This window comes from Rattus norvegicus, chromosome 17, assembly GCF_036323735.1.
Source record: "Rattus norvegicus strain BN/NHsdMcwi chromosome 17, GRCr8, whole genome shotgun sequence".
Taxonomy (NCBI): domain Eukaryota; kingdom Metazoa; phylum Chordata; class Mammalia; order Rodentia; family Muridae; genus Rattus; species Rattus norvegicus.
The window spans coordinates 29,029,632-29,052,221 of NC_086035.1; the positions used below are offsets into that span (position 1 = coordinate 29,029,632).

The 22,590-nt window shown below is 44.1% G+C and overlaps 1 protein-coding gene across 1 annotated transcript in view; it reads left to right on the top strand.

Moving 5' to 3' along the window:
• Positions 1-22,590, top strand: part of Lyrm4 (LYR motif containing 4) — a 115,389-nt gene that overhangs the window by 77,720 nt on the left and 15,079 nt on the right. The gene's annotated exons all lie outside the window — the stretch shown is intronic.

A 22,590-nucleotide genomic window follows, 5' to 3' on the forward strand; every position in this document is an offset into this window, starting at 1 on the left:
TTATGGTTTATTCTACAGCTTAGGTTAAAAAGAAAAAATGTCGCCCCAGCATTCCTGATAACATTCTGCAGGTAATTTTCTTTACTAGATTTAGCCAGTAATTTAGAATTGGTGCATTCCGTAGAGGATGTTTTCAGGTTTATTGCTGCGATTTAACAAACATGTCTGGGATGTTGTGCTTCTAAGGGACATGTTCTGTATGTCTCCCTTTGTAATTATTAGAATCTGTCTTTGTTTCAGCACTCATTGAGTACATGGTCATTTCATTCAGGAATTTCTTAGATCTGAGTACAGTGTGCTATAGTCTGCTCCTCCCCAATTCTGACTGCACATCAGAATATATGTGTAAGACATTACAGGGATAATCTGGATGAGCTCCCTGTTAGAAAACACAGGTTCCAGTGAGAGTGCGGAGTCATTGTTCACTTGTTTCTGTGCCACCCCCGATGACAGAAGCACAGTCTGTGTCATTGGTAATACCCTTTTATAGAGAGGGAAACTGAGGCCCTGGGAAGTTAGGTAAGCGTTTCCAAGGTCATTTTCTAAACGCCCAGTTTCTCTACCAAGGTGGGCAGGCACAAGGCACACACTGTTGCAACCTGAGCTGTTCGCCATATTTAAGATTGTAAATAAAAACAAAACTTAAAAATGTATGTTTCGCTAATTGTGAGGACATGGGCAAAATGAGGTGAATGACTTATCTAAGGAGCAAGAGCCTGACAGTCCAGCCTCCACATCTGCTGTGTGTGCCTCAGCTTCTCTGTAGAATAAGATATACTTCTTCCTTCAAGTAGGAGGATAGCAGATTGTTAGAAAACGTATTCCTTGCTTCATTGAAGATGTGGAGGGCACTGGTCAGGTCACAAGCTGCTTATTGTCTCCCTGAGTGACTTTGGGTATTGGAAGGTAACAGTTTCATAAGAAATGTTTCTGCTGTCAGGAAACAGCCTGCCCGTCAGCTTGCTCAGGAAAGGAGCACTGCTGCTCAGGAGAAGCACAGTGCCGAATGTCTCCCATCTTTACTTGCCATCCCCAACCAGCTAACTCTGGTCAATAGCACTGCTTCTCCATAGGCTTTGATGTAAGACCATGGTACTATTAAAAGATGGTGGTGCCTTTAGAAGGTACAGCCTAGAAAAAGGAAGTTACATCGTTGTGGGACGTGTACCGGGAATATTAGAACCCTAGCCCCATCCTGACTCGTCGGTTCCCAGCCACCTCTGCCATGCTGTGTTCTGCTGCCACAAGCCCAGAAGCAACAGAGAAAACCAGAGGTTTATAAAACCTCGAAACTTGAGTCAAAAAAGACTCCTTTTTGAGTTGATTTTCTCAGGTACTGTGTCACAGTGAAGGAAAAGTACTTTGAGTTTGTGGCGTGTCTCTGAGTTCTTTCCCATTTGTGGTAACCTGGTAAGCATAGTTTCGCTTATGTGTTGCATGAATCCCTCCACTACCGCTAGGTGCTACAGACCGTGTACAGTGCAAAGGCGAATCCCAAGAGGATGTTGCCTTCCTAGACCCTACCACCTAACCAGAGTGTGAAATTACACTAACAATTCTCAAAAAGGTCAAAAGTGGGAAATACCAGTACAGAAGGATATGGACAAACACACATCTATGAAATGAGTCTGCCTCGGTGCCTGAGGAATTACTTGCTGTTTTGTATACATTTGTCTTAGGGTTTGTATTGCTGTGAAGAGACATCTTGACCCTGGAAACTCTGATAAAGGAACAGATTTAACTGGGGCTGGCTTACAGCTCCAGAGATTTAGTCCATTATTGTCTTGGTGGGAAGCATGCTAGTGTGCAGGCAGAATTCATGCTGCAGGGGGAGCTGAGAGTTCTACATCCAGATTAGCAGGCAGCAGGGAGAGAGAGACACACTTCCTCCAACAAGGCCATGTCTCTTCCAACAAGGCCTCATCTCCTAGTAGTGCCACTCCTATGGGCCTATCGGGGCCATTTTTATTTAAACCACCACACCATGTGATCTTATTACCATAGTATCCCCAGAAATGGATTTATTTAATTTTTAGGCGAGAAGTCAAACATCCAAGAGTAAGGGGATGTGTTCCTGATGCTGCAGCTCATAAGTAGAGGCAAAACTTGGGTTTTCTTTCTTTTTTTTTTTTTTTATCTTTATTAACTTGAGTATTTCTTATTTACATTTCGATTGTTATTCCCCTTCCCGGTTTCTGGGCCAACATCCCCCAACCCCTCCCCTTCTCCTTCTATATGGGCTTCCCCTCCCCATCCTTCCCCCATTGTCCCCCTCCCCCCAACAATCACATCCACTGGGGGTTCAGTCTTAGCAGGACCCAGGGCTTCCCCTTCCACTGGTGCTCTTACTAGGCCATTCATTGCTAGCTATGGGGTCGGAGCCCAGGGTCAGTCCATGTATAGTCTTTGGGTAGTGGCTTAGTCCCTGGAAGCCCTGGGTGGTTGGCATTGTTAGAACTTGGGGTGAGAGCCCAGATGCTTTTCTGTAGGTAAGAGGGAACAGTGGGTGGACCTCAAGGAAGTGGCCAGGCCAGCTGAAGCACGCCTGAGTGGGATGCTTGTGTGGAGGACATGTGAGAGCGGGGTTGTGGGTGACTCAGCAGACTGTGGAGAGGGTAATTATGCTGACAGCTAACAGTACGAGTCTGTGCTCCAGGCACCTACCTTACACCTCCCGTCCTGGAGAGGTGGGTGCACCTCCATTTTACGTAGGAAAAACGACCAAGTTCAGCAGCTTAACTGAGATTCGACAACTAGAAAGGAACACAGCTGGTATGGCGGCTTCAGGCTTTGTAGGGCAAGAAGGAAATGAGGTGCTACAGGAGGGGAAACCGTACTGGAAGGGAAGACGTGCAGAGCAGATCCGGCCAGGTGTGTTCACTTGCCATTCAAGACTCGGGCTGAGGCTAGAGCTGCTTTCAGTAAGTGGCACTGGCTCGCCGCCATTAAAATCACTGCCACAAGTCCACACAGTGAGCTGCAATAGAACACATGATTGCCATGTTTCTGCCCCTTCATACCCCATTTGCCTGGAGTACTGGTTAATTTCTGAATGTTGGCAAAGATTCGAAGATAGCAGAGACACACAGGTCTCCTCATTGCCTCTGTGCACAACGGTTTTGCATTTAATGTTTGCTGTTTTTTATATTTATCCTAGAGGGTAACATAATTGTTAACACATGGATAGTTTGCTTGTAGGAAATAAGTCATGCCACAGGATTGGCAAACTTATTTCCAGGAGGAACTACCAGGGCAGCATGGCCTTGGAGTGGCTTCCATTTGCACACACATTTATATCTGTGATTTTAGATACGATTGTTCCTGTACCTGGTCTTTACATATACAGATTATTTTATAGCCTGCTCATAAATTGCTCCAGATTTTTCTATCGTGTCATGATTTTATTATTTCAGTCGCTGCTCATAGGAATGTGTATCCAAAGCTCTAGCCATTTACCCCAAATTATTTTGAGAGATACAAAACCCCTGGAATATCCTGACTTCCATGACCACCAAAGACATTCAAAGCTTTTCAGATTAGTTTTTCTCCATCTTTAGTATAGCTTGGGAAATGTCTTTCCAAAGTAGCTGAAAGGACAAGTGGTGTGAATTATAACGTTGAAAGCAGACATGTAAGGTTTGAATCCCAGCTTTACAGCATACCTTTTGACCTTGGCCAACTGAGGGAATTCTCCCTCACTTCAGGTTTCTGAGGGATAAGGAGCTAGACACCGTCCTTGATTCCTGTGTGCTCTAGGCCTGGAAGCAGTAATGATACTCAGAGGCTCTCAGGCTGGGATTGGAGAGCCCCTTACGAGAGGCCGCCCTGGCAGGCATTCTTCCCAGCATGCCTTTCCCATGAATCTTGGCTTCTTACAGGTACACATTTTATGACCTTGGTACCTATTTCACTCTAAAACTGAGACATCACTTACATTAATGGAAGCTTCATTAGTTATAGATCACTCAGAACTGTACCTCCAACAGAAACTAAATTGGTTAAATATCAGTCACCTAGTGATTCCTCTGAAATGTGTCACCCTAAAACCTAGAAGTAAAATAATTAATGGGAAAGCTTAGGTTTAAAGTACAATTTTGAAATATCATGTCAGAAAATGAAAATTAAAGGAGTTATTTTTAGGGGGGTCAAGAAATGAAAATTTGAGTTCGAAAAAAATTAGAAAACATTTGATGCTCCCCTTGGCAAGCATTGTGAGTGGCAAGGTAATTCTATGTCTATGTGTGGTCTACCTGGCAGCCATGCCATCATTTTCACATGCATAGAAATGAAAAAAGGCTCAGGTAAGAAACTGTCTTCAAGAAGTATCGTTTGGGAAGAGTTGTTTTGTTTTTTAATCAAGAACAATTGTATTAGTTGGAGAGAAAAGCCACATCACAGCAAGCCACCTGGGACCCAGGTACCTGACAGAGGGAGAGATGGGATAAGAGCAAAGAGAAGGTCATGGTTGCTGAGTTTATTTTTTGCTTATTTCTTTTATTAAAAAATACGTGTATGGGTACTTTACCTGCATGCACACATGTCTGTGCTTTACATGTGTGCCTGGTGCCCATGGAGCCCAGAAATGGCATTACATCTCCCTAGGCCTAAAGTTATATATAAGAGAATAAGAATGTTCTGGGGTCTCATGGCTCCCTGTTGCAAGGTTCAGAGCTGATTTTTATGATGACATAAAAAGCACACTTCTTACTTGCCCCAAATGGAGTAAGAGGTGGGTTATTCTGCATCCAAAGTTGAGTGGCCAGGACACAGATTTAGATTATCCCAAATTCTATGCTCCAAGGTATTAACACTCTCAAGAGATTGTCACAGCATCAGAACAGAGACACTCAAGTGGAAAAGCATCAGGCATGGGGCAAGGAGGCTGGGTGGTTACAGCAAAGCGGGGGACCCAATAACATTCTTATTTCTAGGGTTGGAAGAAAGTATTGATCTACCAAAGCATCTGTCTTAGTTAGGGTTTTACTGCTGTGAACAGACACCATGACCAAGGCAACTCTTACAGGGACAACATTTAATTTGGGCTGGCTTAGAGCTTCAGAGGTTCAGTCCAGTATCATTAAGGTGGGAGCCTGGTAGCATCCAGGAAGGCATGGTGTTGGAGGAGCTGAGAGTTCTATAGCTTGTTACAAACAGGAGAAGACTGACTTCTACCCAGGCAGAATAAGGTCTTAAAGTCCACACCCATGATGTCACACCTACTCCAACAAGGCCACACATCCTAATAATGCCACTCCCTGGGCCAAGCATATTCATTTCATCATAGCATCCCAGAAGGTTTCATGTGATAGTCACAGGATGGTAGATCAGACAGTGATCCTTGAATGGCTACTAAAGGGGATGGCTATAGAGCTACAACATTCCAACTCTTCACAGTCCTGAAGTGTTAATCTGTCAATCCACTTTTGTAGAATATTCAGTTTAAGTGCAGTCTCCTTCTAGGGATTGTAGTGTACAGTTACTTGCTCAAAGTGTGTGTGTGTGTGTGTGTGTGTGTGTGTGTGTGTGTGTGTGTGTGTGTGTGTGTGTTTCTTCCCAACCATCACTGTTACCTGCCACCTAATCTGAAACTGTTTTTCCTAGCTTGCTCTCTTTTTCTCTCATCCATATTTTTGCCCCTCAGAGCATTTACAAGAAACTGGCCTTGTTTGAGGCTTGTTCACGTGTTGGCCCATATCAGGACTGTCCCTCATAGCACCAGGGAGTTATAGCCTTGCTAATCACAGCTGTGGGACTTGGAAGGGCCTCAGCTTCTCCCTGATGTCCTAAGTAAGTTTTATGACACTCGATGGTTGACTGCAGGGCAGAGTGGGTCTCTCTTACATAGGCTAGGTGGACCCAGGTGCTGATGTGCACCCAGGTGAATCTCAGGACCAGTAAGTGTTCTGAAGGAGGACTGCCTAAGAGGACTTAACACACCTTAGCTGGGTGTGTTTTCTGAGCAAGTAACAGACTTGAGTAGAGGTGGTGAACGAGCCCTGGAGAGAAAAGTGGGAAGAGACGCATTAGGTGCCCTGCATGAGGAAGAGCTTGACCAAATCCAGGAACTAAAAGAGAATGCTGGGGTTGCTTTCCTATTCCACTTGGAAGGGAAATTTCCTAGAGCCTGTGACTGCCAACTAATTTACAGAAGAAATCTGTCTTCAGTGCGATGTTAATGAGACCTGGAGCTTCCAAGGAAATCAAGTTTAACAAGAACCACACTGTTACTTCCCTGGGAAAATAAACAATGAAGAAAAGGGGCCTCGTTTGATCCTTGGTTGACAGCCTCTGACTTAGCTTCCCAGTACCCTTTTGGGAGGAGAGCAGGTAACTTGAATCCTGTGCTCTTTCTGCCTTCTTAAAAGATTTAAAGGAATCTACTCAAAACAGAGGTAGATACAAAACCTGGTTATGCAAATCCTAGAACTCTGTAACCTGGGCAGTGTATTTTGTATACAGTAATAACCCACAGTTTCAACTATAACCTCGTAGTGATTTTTAGAAAGAGGCTTACCATGGTCATGACATTTGCAGTGACATTCTGAAATGATTGTTACTTGGTAGCCTAATTGGGTTCTTTATTATCTAACCCAAGGTACAGCTAGACTGTGACTACACATTTGCTTCTTGGAGCAGTGTCCTAGTTAGGGTTTCATTGCTGTGAAGAGACACCATGATCAAGGCAACTCTTACAAGGACAACATTTAATTGGAGTAGTTTATAGTTTCAGAGGTTCAGTTCATTGTCATCATGGCAGGCAGCATGGCAGTGTCCAGGCAGGCATGTTGCTGGAGGAGCTAAGATGCTCTATCTTGTTCCAAGGAGAAAGAGAAGACTGTGTTCCAAGCAGCTAGGAGGAAGTCTCTCAGAGCCCACCCCAACAGTAACACACGTACTCCACAAGGCCACACCCTCTAACTGTGCCACTCCCTGGGCCAAGCATATTCAGACCACCACAAGCAGTTAACCTGATTAAAGAAGAGAAAAATCCTAGCATGGCCTTGTTTCCCTGAGAAAATCAAAGGAGTTTATATGGAATGTAAACCTATATTTAAATTGTTAATAAACAGGATTATTTTTCTTGCTTAAACACAAATATCTCAGTAAAACTTAACTACTGCCACCCAGTTGAGAACATTATTAAAGTAGAAAATCCCAACTCTCTCCAGATAACCAGTAGCCATAGTTTCACTTCTGGCCTTTGGATTGTGTGTCCTGACTAGGGAAAGCTCCTGTGAGAGCTGTTGTGAGCTCACTGTCAGTAGTATCGATAGACATTCAATGCCAGAGCTCACTGACTGGCAGGAAGTTCCAGTACACCCGCCTTGATGTCTGAGATTTAATGAGTGATCGAGATATCCTTTGAGACTGTGGCCTTTAGCAACCATAGGGTCTTTTATTCCTGTCTTCATTACTGTCAGTTCTTCATGCCACATTTCAGATAGTAATTCACAAGAGTGGATGGTTACGAAAGGGTTAAAGATGGATTCCTGGAGAGAGAGGCAGAGGGCCATGAAATGCAGAGTCACTGTCTATGGTTAGGTAAGCTATTAAGGAATCCAGTTTGAGAGCTGCTGCAGTGCCCCAAGCCTGACACGTATGACCACTGAGGCAAGACATAGGACCAGGTCCAGGTGCATAGGTGAATGGGCTGTCAGAAGTCAAAAGGGCCACATAACGCACTGTGAACATAGTGGAGCTGAAATTCTAGGGATAGCCAGGCGTTCTCTGCCTGTCAGTGCCCTATGCAGGCACCAGATGGTCAGATGACAGGTCGGTGGCCTCACTCTGGCAGTAGAGGGTATGTATTACTCTTTCTGGGATATCTGGGTGAGGGAGTTGTCCTGCTCTGGTATCATGGATGAGGCTTCTCTGATAGGATTTTATTATGGGCAGCACCTGTGTGCTCTCAGTCTCCTTCAGGCAGTTCATACATAGTAGAACTTGTACCTACATTGAGAAGTAGGTAAAATTCCTTTCCTCATGGTTCATGCGTGCAGGTGGTGGTGTCTGTGCACAGACAAGGTGCGGTCATTCTGCCTCAGCGTTTGCACTCAAAATGGAGCCAACTGTTGCTTTGTAAAGGAGTCAGCCAGGGCACAGCCTGAAGGCCACTGTATAGAATAACTTAGAACTGGGCAATAACTTAGAGCAGGTCACAGTATGATTCTAGGGGACAAATGATGACAGAACATTCACAGTGATCTTGGCACTTTTCTGCAAATTGGTCCAAAGTGACTGTGCTCTGCCCTGTCCCTCTTCTCCATCAATTTCTGATATAAGAATGTTACTGGGTTGGGGATTTAGCTCAGCAGTGGCCCTGGGTTCGGTCCCCAGCTCCGAAAAAAAAGAAAAGAAAAGAGGGGAAAAAAAAGAATGTTACCGATTCTATGATATGAAGTCTTGGGATAGTTAATATTGGATACCTGATGGCCTCAATGTGGCAATATCCATCAGCCAAACAGAAAAACCTGTGACTCATGTCTTCTTCTTTCATTACTTGTTTTAATGGACACATGTTGTCTGGGTTCCTGGAGATACACGTTCACCATTAATAAAGCGGCACCAGTACATCAAGGAAGGGATTCTAGCCAAGTCCAGCTAAGTGACTTATTGGGTTTATTAGGGTTATTTACAGGAGCATGTGTGGCATAAGCAGCTACTCCATGAAGAAGTCCCCAGTCAACCTTATAACTCCCATGTGCTCTAGCCCGCTACTCAGCCAGAGCAGGAAAGAGCCATAGGCAAGTGAGATCTTCCTACTTGCCCACTCCTTCCACAATCAACCCTGTGACTCTGTGTATTTCATTGCCATGCCTGTAATCAGTTGTATGTAGGTCACCACAGCAGCTCTGTCTAACCCAGAAGAAAGTGCTTCACTACAGTACATAGCCATTATTTTTATGGGGTACAGTATGACATTTCAATACATATGTATCATGTGTAGTTTTTAAAAGCATGGTTGTGTCCTCTAAAGGGAAGTAAAGATTTTCTATGGGTCCCAACACTAGTGCCCTCTACACTAGTTTTGTTAGCAGTTGTGTTGCAGAACTGTGCACAAGCCATTCCCTAGGCAACTACTCTGTATCAGTCAAAACTGATGGCACAGGGCCATGTGGAGACTAGATTTCCCTGGACACATGGGAGACTTGAACATTCTAGCGCTTTGAGGGGAGAGTGGAAACAGAAAGAGAACAGCCTAGAACAGGTCATCAACAGCATCGTCTACCAGAATGGGTCCATCACAAGTGGTCCAGGAGCCTGTGTTCAGCACATACAGCAGGAATTGCCTGGAAGCAGGAGTGAAGCATGCACTTGATTTTGAATCCAGCCTCTCCCTTACTGGTTCTGTCACCCTGCACAAGACCTCAGCATCTCACTTTGCACTGATCAAAATGAAGAGCACGGTATCTCTTTTAGAGGATTTTTGGCGTGATAAATACTATACCTAGCACAGGCCGTGTTCTCAATAAAGTCTAATCCTAAGGACAGGACATAATCAAGGCAGCCTCAGCAGTGTCCAGCATTTGTTCTAGGACTGAAGAGGGTGGGAACTAACAAGCAGTGGTGTAGGAGTGTGTGAGACACCCTGTGCTCCAGCCCAGAGAGGCGGACAGAATACAGTGTTGGAAACACCATATGCAGTAAGAGAGAATCAAACTATTTCAGGCAGTAAAGCGATAATACTAAATGTATATGTTAGAGAAATTGCTGTACCAGGAAAATGCAATTGTAGGGAGTTGATAATGAGGCATAATATCCAGGTAGAAGACCTGCAAGAGCTCTGAGAGTTGGCAGAAGGGATGATGGTGAAAACAAAGGTGGGTGGTAGGATCATGTACACGCTGGGCTAGGGGTCAAGAAGGAACTCGGGTCAAGCAGTCAGTACCATGAGAGCATTATTTGTGAAGCCATGGGGATAAATGAGACCAGAGGTAGTCCTGTTTATTCTTATGATTATTAATAAATAATATTTATTAAAGACGTTGGTGAGTTTCTGGCGCTCTATAGCACTGCCTATTAGTATGCATGAGGAATGTTAGTATGAAATGAATTTTCTGCTTCTTCTCAGCCATTTCTCCTGTGATTTTTTTTCCCCCACCTATTGCTTTTCCTGTAGATGAAGCTTTTTTAAAAACTCTGTGGACAAGATAGTGTTCGCTGTCACTGAGAAATACCACAGCTATCACCCTCCCTGTCACAGTGATGAAAAGCAGGGGCAGGAGTTAGGAAGACTCTGGGTCTTAGTTCTCACCCATTTCAGTTCTGACTCCTAGGGATTAACCATAGAAAATGAAGGCATCCCTGGTCCTCAGTTTCCTCTTCTACGAAATGAGGCCAACAGCACGCACTGTGTAGAACAGTCAGTCCTACAAGCCCCTTCAGTGAAGCATTAAGAATGGCTGGGGTTCACCTGGCCTACAGGAAATGTCAGATGTTAACACTGATAGCCATAACTGTATTGTCTTTCCTTTGTGCAGACATTGTATATATGCAAGACTCTTGCCTATCAGTTAGCCAGATGTTTGAAATAGCATGTTGGTGTTTCCCACAGGGATGTACCTGATCTTCCCCTGATCCATAGATGCTCTCTCCCTGCAAGAAGAGAGAGCCTGACTTTTTGCCTCTTGTTCTAAATACAACATTTTTCCTTCTCTGGGAGCCTGTCCATTGAGCTTGTGGCCTGCTGTAGCATTTGTGACCACCACACAATCACATCTTACCAGGCACCAGGCTGACTGCTCCACACCAGTACTTGGCCAGATCCCGGCCTCTGCATTTGCATAGCCCTAACTCAGTGTTGTTGGGAACAGTGAAGCAATTTCCCAGCTCCTGCTGCTATGGGTAGCTGGGGTTCTCTGGAAAAGATGGAGAAAATCTGAAGAAGTTTATTTGACATGAGTCTAAAAAAAAAAAAAAAAGTAATAACCACTTTTCCTTGTGGAAACTGAGTCAGGCATTGCCTTTCCCAAGGCCAGGGTGTGACAGTGTGTTGAGAATGAAATTGGGGGACAGCCAGCATGGGGGAGGCCCCAGACGACTAAGCCTCAAGGAAACTGCCTGACAGGCATTTGCTTTTCCTCACACGTACTCGGTAAGCTGCTCTGAGGATGTGGTCACATCAAATCTCTCTCCCCGCCTCTAAGCATTTCTTTTTCTGGGGTATGGAGCAGCTCTTCAGGGAAGAAAAGCAATTTGATGTCAGGGACTCCTTTGAGCCTTGGGAATTAGGCCTCAGAACCTTGGAATTGGAGCTCAGCTGCTGCTAGAAAATACACTGTGAATGTTTTATTCAGTAATGCATATATAACATTGAGCAGAATCCAAATACATAAATCACTTATACAATAGCTGTTAAGAGCTACCTGCCAGCATTTCCTAACACACTGCTGGACTCACTTCCAAGGTCCTTTACTGCCATCTGCTGGCCAAAAGTTTGTTTTATGTTGGTAAATTTCTACTAGTTCATAACCTTATGCATAGTTTTTGAGATTCAGAATTTTCTGAGGCAAAATTCCCCCCTCCCGCCCCCAAAATGTACAAGTGCCTTGTTTTTTAAGAATTTCTGAGAGACATCCTAGCACTCTAGAAGTGTGACAGACAGAGAATGGCAACAGAGGCAGTTTCTCCTTCCTCCCTTGTTTCTCGGTGTGCTTTTTCTGAGCCATCTAAACCAAGGCCCCATCGGCCTGCATCGCAAAGATATACTCGGTGTATCTTAAAATGGGTCCTGCAGTTGTCACACTCCGCCTCCCTACACTCACCAATTACATCGATGAGATCAGAATCCTGAACATCACAGCAAAACCTACCGACAGCCAGCCACCAAGAGTCTTCTAGAAGTGCAAGTCTGGCCCCTTCAGTGGAGCCCCTGGAGACTTGAGCAAGTCACTAACAGATGTCGTTGGAGCCTCCTGAAGTGAGCCAGCATCGCCCCAGTGCCGTCCTGTACATGAAGTGGGAGCGCACTGGTCTTTGCTGCTCTGAAACATGCAGCATCTCAGCTCCCTGCAGGGCCCTGAGATAATGAGCAGGAGACACCTAAAATAATCCCTAGAACGAGTAGACCATGTTAAGCCACGCTAGAGCAGGATCCAAGGGGTGCTGTTAGAAGATGGCACTTGCTGTGCAGACTGACATATGAGGGTTGGGGGTGCAAATGCCTAGGTACTCTATAGTGAATAAAGACTTTGTAAAACAGAAAATGACTCTTAAAATCTGTGTGTGACTGTAGTACAAAAGAGATGTAACACTATCTTTTGATACAAAGGATGTTATTTTTCAAATTTAAAGGAGAAAAAATGAAACATGGCTTCTCATTTTCTCCAGCAACAGTAGAAGAAAGTGTGGAATGGAGGAATAGTAGAGGTTAAAATAACGGTGTAAGGTAGACTCTCATCCCAGGGATCTCATGTACACATCATTGCTGTATAATAAATGATCTATCTGATGGTGGATTGCAATGAGAATCTTCATTCATATCACACTCTACTTCTGCAAGTCAGAAATACAAACATGACTTGGAATACAAATACAACATGTTACTCCATGGTGACCAGAGACCTGAAAGCTGGGTCCCAGGTCCTCATGTTCACTTGTTAGGTAACTGATGCTGGCTGGCAGCTGAGGGACAGGCTGAGGATTTCAGCCACAACACACAAGCCTGGCTCTCCCTGTAGCCTGGCAGCTTCCCAGGTCTGGAATTCCAAGAACGGGCCAGGCAGAAGTCACATTACTTCCAGTGCCATGCAGTACACTTCTGCTGTCAGGGTGTAAGGTCAGCGTCATAGAGCCTTTGGGGCTTAACACTAGGGTCTCTGTGGAGGTTTAAGTCACACTGGGAGAGGGACATTTAGGGCACAAGTCTGTCCTTGGCAAAACCGTCTACAAGGCTTGTTTTGTACATTACTGTTGTCTCCTTGCACACACAGATAACCTCACAGATATGCCACAGGCCCTTGGTAGCCTCAGACCCATTTTCAGTTGGTTGGGCTAGTGGGGCAGCTTTAGATCCAAATCGCTCTCCAGTTTGCACTCTGACCAGGCCCAAGGCTGTCTCGACCTTACTTTCTTCAACCTGGAGAGAGAAAGACTGGGGCCCAGCAAGAAACTCCATGGTAAAGGCACTTGCCAACAAGCCTGAAAACCTAAGTCTGAGGCCTGGAACTCACAGGGTACAGGGAAAGAACCAACTTCGGCAAATTGTCTCTTGACCTCTACAAATGCTCCATGGCACACATGTATATGCACACACACAAAACAAATAAATGTAACTGGAAGAGAGTGGGGAGGTGGAGCTCAGTGATAGGTTGCATGCCTGTGAGACACGCACATGGCTTTGCGTCCCATTTCCAGTGTGGAAGAAGAAAGGCTGAGCTCTAGTCACTATCCCGTCTATAGTTAAACATATGTCACCAGCGGTCCCATCTATAATTAAACATATGTCACCAGTGGTAGTACAGGGAGAGTTCAGAAAAGCCTCCCTCAAATTCTAAAACACTCCTGGTCTCCATATCCCCTCAATGCCTTCATGATCTCTAAAATTCCTCCCATGTGCACTGGAATTTTGGCCATCCCTCACTGTTCTGAAATTTCAGTTCCCTGCTATGTGAAATCCGGCCTCTCATGTCTCATGTCAGTCAGTAAACATTTTCAGAATGAAATTCTCTGTGCAGTTGGTTACTATGGGTGTGAGAGCCTTCAAAGGAAGAAACCCTGTTCTCGGGGGCTCTCGCCAGGCTACTTGAGATGTTTTCTTGATGGAACTTTATATGCTTAGAGTGGCTTTTGTGGTCGCCTGGCATTTTACAGATGAGGGACATGATTTGCCCAAAGTCAAGAGGCAAGTTAAGTGGCAGAGAAAACCAAACTTCCATTCCTGACAGCTGTGCACTTTACTGTTCATGTGATTGCCTTTAACCATGGGGACCTGAGCCACATCAGTCTCCTACCTGTTGCTCTGCATTCCCAGGAGGCAGCCCTGTGTCACTGTGTGTGTCTGCTTACATGTGACAAGTGCCTGCACTTTTATAAAGTGTAGGCTTCCATACATGAACACTCGAGATTGGAAGATTAAAAGTACAACATATTGGGCTGGGGATTTAGCTCAGTGGTAGAGCGCTTGCCTAGGAAGCACAAGGCCCTGGGTTCGGTCCCCAGCTCCGAAAAAAAGAACCAAAAAAAAGTACAACATATTGTAAACAAAGAGTCTCGATCACACATGGAGGCCCTTGATATGATTTCCGTGAAAGCTGAAACTGTTGAATATACAACTGTTTTTAAAAGCAAGCTGATCAGCTTTTAATGTAGGGAGCTTGTTATGTATGAAGTAGAAGGCAGCACAAGGAAAGCTTTCTTGCCAGAACATAACATAAGTACAACAAGAAGGTTCTGTGTCTACAGTTGAGTGTATCGCTGTTACTTATGGTAAAGCACACCTAGAATCTGTCACATTAATAATCTTGAATTATATGTTACATTTAGCAGACCTTAGGTGAGTGAACTAGAATCCCAGGAACAACCAGCTAGGACAAGCTAGCCTTCATGTACACAAGAGCAAGTCAGCGAAGTTAGGCCACTTTTCTGAACCCAGTTTGGGGCTCTACGTGCTTTGGGGATATTTGTGATATATGTGCAAATCTCTTGTCATCAGATAATATGTTGTAGATCCTACCAAGTGTCAGTCAAGCCTTTAAAAAGAGCATGTGTAATATTAGCTGGGATTATCATTAAAATGTCAGCCAATACAAAAATCTTAAAGCCAGCCAATGATATGCCTTTACCTAATCCTCCTAAGTCTACTGATCCAGTTTTTGTATCTATAAATGCAGTGTCCTGCCATGTCATGTCTTATGTCCTAGGTAGGACCTGATACTCAGGTCTGATTTTACGGTCTGCCTTGTTGTGGTCAGCATATTAGAAACAATGCATTTGCTGTGCTTCTGGTGAGGAAAGAGTTTGAACTTTGACTCTGTTTCTCCATTAAATGAGGTGAAAGTGCAGTGTGGTGCCTGGGAAGGCCATGTGTACTGGACTAACAGGCCTGTCTGACCAGCTCTGCTTGTCACCTGCTGTCGTCATTCAGAGCTGCCTATTTACCCCATTGTCTTTCTGTCCCTCCAACAGAGAGAGGTTTTGGGTTTAATTGATAAATAGGTGTGTGTGTTTGCAGGATACAGTGTGACACTTTGATATATGTGTGTGGTAGCTTGGTGTTGGGAGCATTCAGCCTCCTTCCGCATAGTTTTGAGATACATTGTTATAAATTATGGAGACTGCTGTGAACACTAGAACTCAGTCCTCCTATCAAGGTGTACATCCACAACCATTACCCAACCCCTCTCTACCTACTCCCACCTACCTAGCCTCTGATACACACCATGTGCTACTCTCTACTCCCACAAGTTCCACTCTTGGCCTAAACATATGAATGGAAATACATGGTATTTTTCTGTCTGTGACTAGTTGGTTTTATTTATCATAATGTTCTCCAGTCCTACACATGTTGTCGTGGGTCACAGAATATCATTCTTTTTATGAATAAATGGTATCCTGTCGTGTATATACAACTGGTCAACAAGTATATGAAAAATGCTCAACATGAGAGAAGTCATGAGAAAAATGCAAATTGGAACCACCATGTTTCCCACCTCATTCCCAATTAGAGTGGCTATTACCAAAAAGACAAGCAAATGCTTAAGCAGGTGCAGAGAAAGATCTCTCACGCATTCCTAGTGAAATGTGAGTAGGACAGCCTATAGAAAGAATATGGAGGTCCCTCCAACAACTAGAAGCCAGTCCACTGTATGCTGAGCTATGCCTCTGTAGGTACAGGCCCAGAGTCAGTGAAATCAGCGCCATAGACACCTGCACTCACATGTTCATAGTGGCCAGCAGAGCCAGCCAAAGTGCCCTGAGTATATGAGTGGTTCTGGACTAAGATGTGGCGGTGTTATGTAACTTTTAGGAGGTGGAGCCTTGCTGGAATGAATACATCACTGGGAGTGGGCAGCCTTGGGGCTTATAGTCCCCTACCACTGCACCCGTTTCATCTCTTCTGTTTTCTGTGCAGTTAAAATGTGAATCAGTCAGATGCCTGCTCTGGCCAGCTGCTGCCATGCAGTCCTCACCATTGTGGACTCCCCCTCTGGAAATGCAAGCCAAAATAAACCCTAAGTTGCTGTGAGTTGTGTATTTCATCACAGCAACAGAAAAATAACTAATGCAAAAGAAAATGTAGATGTACATATAACACAGATGTTAATAGTTATTTCCTCTTGTTAAATGTTAAAAAGACATCAGTGTCCACAATTCAAGTGCCTAATTTAAGTGTCTGGACTGCAGTAGACATTCAGCATTGAGAACCTTCATCTGACTGCTCACAGGGCTTTACCACTTGAGAGTCCAAGCAGGACTGTAGAGAGCAGAGCATGTGGGTCCAAAGGAAGGATGCTTCCGGCTTTCAGCTCTCCTCTGACACCTCTAGCACTTGCTCCTATATGACATCACAGAATCTCCTTTCCCTTAAATCGCAACGTTTGTGGACTTATGTTTGTTTTGGTTTTCTTTTTCCTAGTTAATTTCCATCTTCAAACCTCTGGTCACACCTATCACATGTTGGTGTTTTCTCCAAAGTAGAGTGGGGAATACGATGGGTTTCTTAAATAATGTACAACTATTCCCATATACTATGTAAGGGTTTGGGGCAGTTTAGAAATTATATATACTAGAGTCATCATTCATTCAGATAACTGAGTACTAAATTAGTAAAATAGTTTAATATCAGTAAATACGATAATGTATTAACTAGTGTTGAAAGGAGTAATAAAGATGACTTTTGAAATCATGATACTGTATGAAAGAAGCCATAAAGGACTCTCTGCAGTATGGTTTTGTTTTTATGAACAGAATAGAGAAACCAGAAATCAAAAAGATTAGTCATGGACAAGTGCTGAGAGCATTCAGAAGTTGGAAGAGTCACGTATTAGTCAGCATTCTAAATAATACAACTAAACTCCTGAGTCAGGCTACTTTATAGAAATGATGAGAAGGGTTCATTTTTCATGGTTCTGGAAATGAACAGCATGGACCAGGCTCTGACGAAACACTAACCCACCAGGATCTCATCATGAGGAAATCCATGACAGTCACAGGAGCTTCTCCCAGTGGCATCCAGACACATCCGAGGCCTTGTACACGGCTGGTAGTTAGATTTGGTGTCTAGCCTTTTGCCACTATGCAATGAAGAACTCGAGATTAAATTCTTTTATTCATCTGAGGAAACAAGTTAAAATTACAGTAAGAGGCCACATAACAAGTGTGATGAGTCTGTCAAGGGTAAAGAAAATGTTCTAAGATCAATTACAGTAAGGTACGCACAACTGTAATTTTACCCAGCACCATTGCTTTCTGTGAAGAGTCCTTTAGAAAGAGAAATGGATAGTTGGTGCAGGAGTCCACAGGTCCTCAGAGCCATATAGCTGTACATTAGGAGAGGCGGCAAGGGCCTGTGTCAGTTACCCCAGCTAACACCAGTGCTGTTGCAGAGGAAGGAGTCTCTACAGTGGGGCTACGGGTCAAATGCCACTGACACAACATAAGCAGTAACTTCTACAAGACTGGTGTCACCTCCCGCGTTCTGAGGCTTTGGTGTTCCATGATATGCTCAGCAACTGACAAGAGCATTGTCATCAGCCATGCTTCAGACGTACTCTTCTCCACGACCATATCTGACCTTCTACTCCTTTTCCAGTCCAGCCCCATTCCACAAGGCAGCAGGAAACTTTGGACAAGTCATCTAGGAGGATATGTTATAGAATTAGCATATGATCCCATCTCTACTGTTTATAGATACCCCAGAGAACTGAACCAGTGTACAAAGGAACATCATTCTCAACTCTTTGTCAGCAGGTGATGGATTTAAGTTAAGGCACAATGGTTTGGGTAAAATTACAGTTGTGAGTGGGGACCGATGGTCTAGGAACACAGTGAAAGGTCTGCCTTAAGAGGGAAAGAATGCTGCCACAAGCTGCCAGGTGAGTGAACCTAGAAAGACCTTGCCAAGTGAAATACACCAGTCACAGAGAACACGTACTGTGTGAGTACTCTCATACCAGGTGTCTAGACTAGTCAAACTCGGAAACCAAGAATAAAATGGCAGCCACTGAGACCTAGGAAAAGAGAGTGGGAGATTAGTGTTGAAGGGACACAGTTTCAGTTAGTAAGGGTGAGATGCTCTAGAACGCTAGTATATAATATATAATATAATATAATATAATATAATATAATATAATATAATATCTGCCCTAGTTACATTCCTATTGCTGTAATAAAATATGCCCGGACATACGAAACTTAAGGGAGAAAGAGTTAACTTTGCCTTACAGTTCCAGGGAGATGTAGTCCATCATGACAGGGACAGCAGGAGGCTCAGTGGTCACATGGCATCTGCACTTACTGAGCAGAGAGAGAACAGGAAATGCCTGCCCTGCTCCAGGGGGACACACTTCATCCCCTGAGGCTCCACCGCTCTAAGGTTCCACAATCCCCCCACTCAGAGCTAGCAGCCGGGGACCAGTGAGCCTATGGAGACACGTCACCACTGCGTGGAACTCTTAGTGCCCTAGAACTGTACAGCTATGCACATACACATCTTACCACACACAGACACACCCAAAACATAGCAGTAGGTTTATTTCAAAGTTAAAGATAAAAACTGCTTTTAAGTGGATCCAGCCAGAAAACTTAAAAGGAGACTCTTGTCTTTGAAGAAGACTGGGCCTGAGGCATGCAGAGCCCCACCTAGGGATCGAATTCCATTATCATAAAAATCTTACCTGCAGGGAACCTGCAGTGCCCTGGGAACACAGTGAAGAAGATGAGAGTTTCCTGTTTGTTACTTTCCAACGACTTAGAGTTTGGTTTTATATATATTCAGATGTACCAGAAGAGGGCATCAGATCCCATTACAGATGGTTGTGAGACACCATCGGTTACTGGGAATTAAACTCAAGGACTTCTGGAAGAGCAGTCAGTGCTCTGAACTGCTGGGCCTTCTCTCCAGCCCTGAGAGTTTGTTTCTTTAACTTTCTCTTCCTGGAAAAAAATTAAGTATATCTACAAGACAATAATCTAATAAGACAGGGGCTGGGGATTTAGCTCAGTGGTAGAGCGCTTACCTAGGAAGCGCAAGGCCCTGGGTTCGGTCCCCAGCTCCGAAAAAAAGAACCAAAAAAAAAAAAAAATCTAATAAGACATGTTACCCAGCCAGCATTTTAACAGTTACATGAACAGGGCCACAACTCTCTTATCCTGTGTTCCTGCCCACATTCTCCCATATTATTTTGAGAAAGATTTTATCATTCCATTGAAAATTATTTTAGTGCTCTTCTGAAAATAATATACTTCTAAAGTATAACTTCAAGACTATCATCACATTAATAAATTAGTAATACGTAAATGTTTACATTTTCCTTGTACCACAAATATAATTTTTCAAAATATGTATTTGAACTAGGATTTTAAAAAATTAGGCCTCAGGCTGGAGAGATGGCTCAGCTGTTAAGAGCACTGGCTGCTCTTCCAGAGGTCCTGAGTTCAAATCCCAGCAACTACATGGTTGTTACCAGCCATCTGTACTGGGATCTGATGGTCTCTTCTGGTGTGTCTGAAGACAGCAACAGTGTACTAATAGACATAAAATAAATAAATCTTTTTAAAACGGGAACCTCTCAAATGTCTTTAAAAAGAAGTTCATAGGTTCCACTTACATATTTTTTCCTCTTCTTTTCTTTACAGTTTGGTGAAATAGACAGCTTTAGTGTCCAGATTTGCCACCCTTGTCATTTTTTGGGCTTTGAGAGCTGTTGTTGTTGTTGTTGTTGTTGTTACTTGGGTTGTATAAAAATTGATAGTTGATATTAAACAACCTGAGTCTGAGTCTTGGCCTGACAGTAGACCTAGGAAGATTCTGCCGTCCTGATGAGTGGAAAATAGCTCATTGTTTCCTAAATAAGTTCTCCATGGAACTGCTGTCTGACCAGCAGGCACACTCCAAAAAAGATTAAAACAGGTGTTTAAATAAAATCGTGTGTGTAAACGTGCAGAGCAGTACTATTTACAATGGCCTAAAGAGGGAAACAGCCCAGGTGGCCGTACCATAATCTCAGAGTCATGAATACTGATGCGTACCAAAAACTAAGTGAGTATGACACATGGGTGGTTCCATTCATGTGGAATGTCCAGAGAGACAGGAAGTAGGCTACTGGCTACATGTGTTATGAAATATAACGCAGCAGCAGGGCTAAGGGGGGTACCTGATGGGCCTATGCCAAGATGTCCCCCGAGAAATCATGCCATGGAACAGACCTGGTATAAGAGAAAATTTGATGGCGAAGGGATGGGAATAAGGACCTGGAGAAGGGGTAAAGGCAGACAGAGTCATGAGGGCAGAAAAAGTGGGGATAGACAGGGACAGGAAGGACAGAAAGAGAGAATGAGAGACCAGCCAGGAACACATAGGAAGAGAGAGGGAGAAAGACTAAGACACCATAGTGGAAAGGGAGAGAGGGGGAGACAGAGAAGTAGGGCTGGGATGGCAAGCAGTCCTCTTCTAGGCTGCCCGGCCACCTGCATCTGGTGGCGGTGCAGGTGATGATGTAATCTATTGCTAGGTGCCTGGAAGGAGGCTAGCAGAGTTGTCCGTATGCCAACAAGGTGTATTTTTAGAAAACGTGATATGTAAACTACACCCCAGGTCAAATGAGTCCTGGTCTTCTGTGTGACCCCAGCATCCACGCAGTCTGAAGTTCTCTGAAGTCCTTCCTGCACAGGATGGAAGGCGTGGGGTCACAGATGGAGAGGGTGGACCAGGGTTTCCATGTTGCAGGTGAAAGCAAGGGCCTTGCAGATACTAGGCCAGCACTGACCGCTGCGACACACCTCCAGCCCCAGGAGGACTCTGAGCCTTCATAGCACATAGTAGTGCTGACCGCATGCCAGGCTGTCTGCTGCTTCTAGAGGATTCCCAGGTTCCTCTGTTCAGCTCCTATCAGACAGTGAAGACTATCCGAAATCTGTAGCACCCATCATGTTCACTTTCTTATCCTTTCTTAAAAAATATTTTGGAAAGCATGAGATAAAAATAATCAGTCATCATACCCTCCCATGATCAGTTTTCAGTATGACAATTTTCTTTTACTTTTTCCTGGTGAATCTACTCAGAAGCTTTTCTACCTTTAGAATTTTCAACAAATTTAATACTATTTTTGTGAGTGTTTGTTCATGGAAAATCACAGAGAAGTCAAATGGGAACTTGCTCAGAAGTGTGAAGGGAAGCCAGTCAGTCAGGGTGATCTCTCCCACACAGCTACAATCCAGGTGGTATGTTTGTGAGCACAGAGGGCTCTCAAGACATGTTCTTGGAATGGCTGTGGAAATGAAGAGGGGGACTGAGGCATCGCTCCAAGTCCTCATTTTTGTGACTGTCAGCCAATTCACAGTGGACCGTGAGATCTTCAGACGTCCTCTCTGCCCCTGCAAAGGCAGAAATGATGGGTGGTCGTTTTTATCGGCTGTCAGTCAGCAGGCAACCTTGTCTCTTTGACTTTCCTCAAGGGGAGTGAGTGCAGCTACTGTCAAACCTGACAGCTTCATTTAGTCTTTAGTGATTGGTGTGCTAGAGACAGGGCTCATGTCTATGAGGCCACTGGGTGCCACCCCAGTTTGAGCCAGTTTGGGTAATGTGAGATGAAGGTTGCACTGTCTCCAAGATGCAGTTCTGTGAATGATGACAGATGTCATAAAACACTGCCTTGCATACAATGAGAAGGAACCTGTATTTGGGTTCTACTTCTGTTTTATTGTTCCTAGAGTAAACTATTTCTCCTCCTGAGAATCAGCAGCTTCCTGATGCTGCTTCCATTGCATCCCCTCTCCTAATGGAGGGCTGATAGGCGGTCCACCAAGACAAATGCAAATGTGTAAATGTCACTTCCCCTGTTTGCTTGCTGCCCTGTAGTTCTGCAAGTGTGCCCCACCAGGAAAGCTGAGCCAAGGCAAAGAGCACACAGGCCCTTGATGTACTGCATACATCACCCTCCCAGTTCAAAAACAAAAGTCAAGGTGAATATGGTGAGTCGCACAATAATACAATGTGTAATTTGCCATCTTTAAAAAAAAAACTTCCTAAAAGTTAAATTATTTTAAAAGATAACATTTATGTGTCTTTCAATAGAAATACAATAAAATGTATAAATTCAAACCAGCCATAGAATCTTATATTACCTAGAAATAATATTTTTTAAAAAATCAGACAAGCTTAGTTTTAGGATTCTGTTGTGTTAAACTCAGTGTGTCTGAAACAAGTCTTGGAAACTCTGCATGTACCTTACACTCACAGGCCATCAGAAACCGAACAATGTCCACACCAGATTGCTAACCCAAGGAAGCAAAGCCCTGGCCTCACAAGGACCACTGGCATTTCAGGCTCCATTTTTGCCCTCTGCCCCATCCAGAGTAACTTCCTGCAAACTAAGGGCTGTGGGCCTCTTGCTTCCCTTGAAAGGAGGGGAGCCTGAACACTGACCAGCA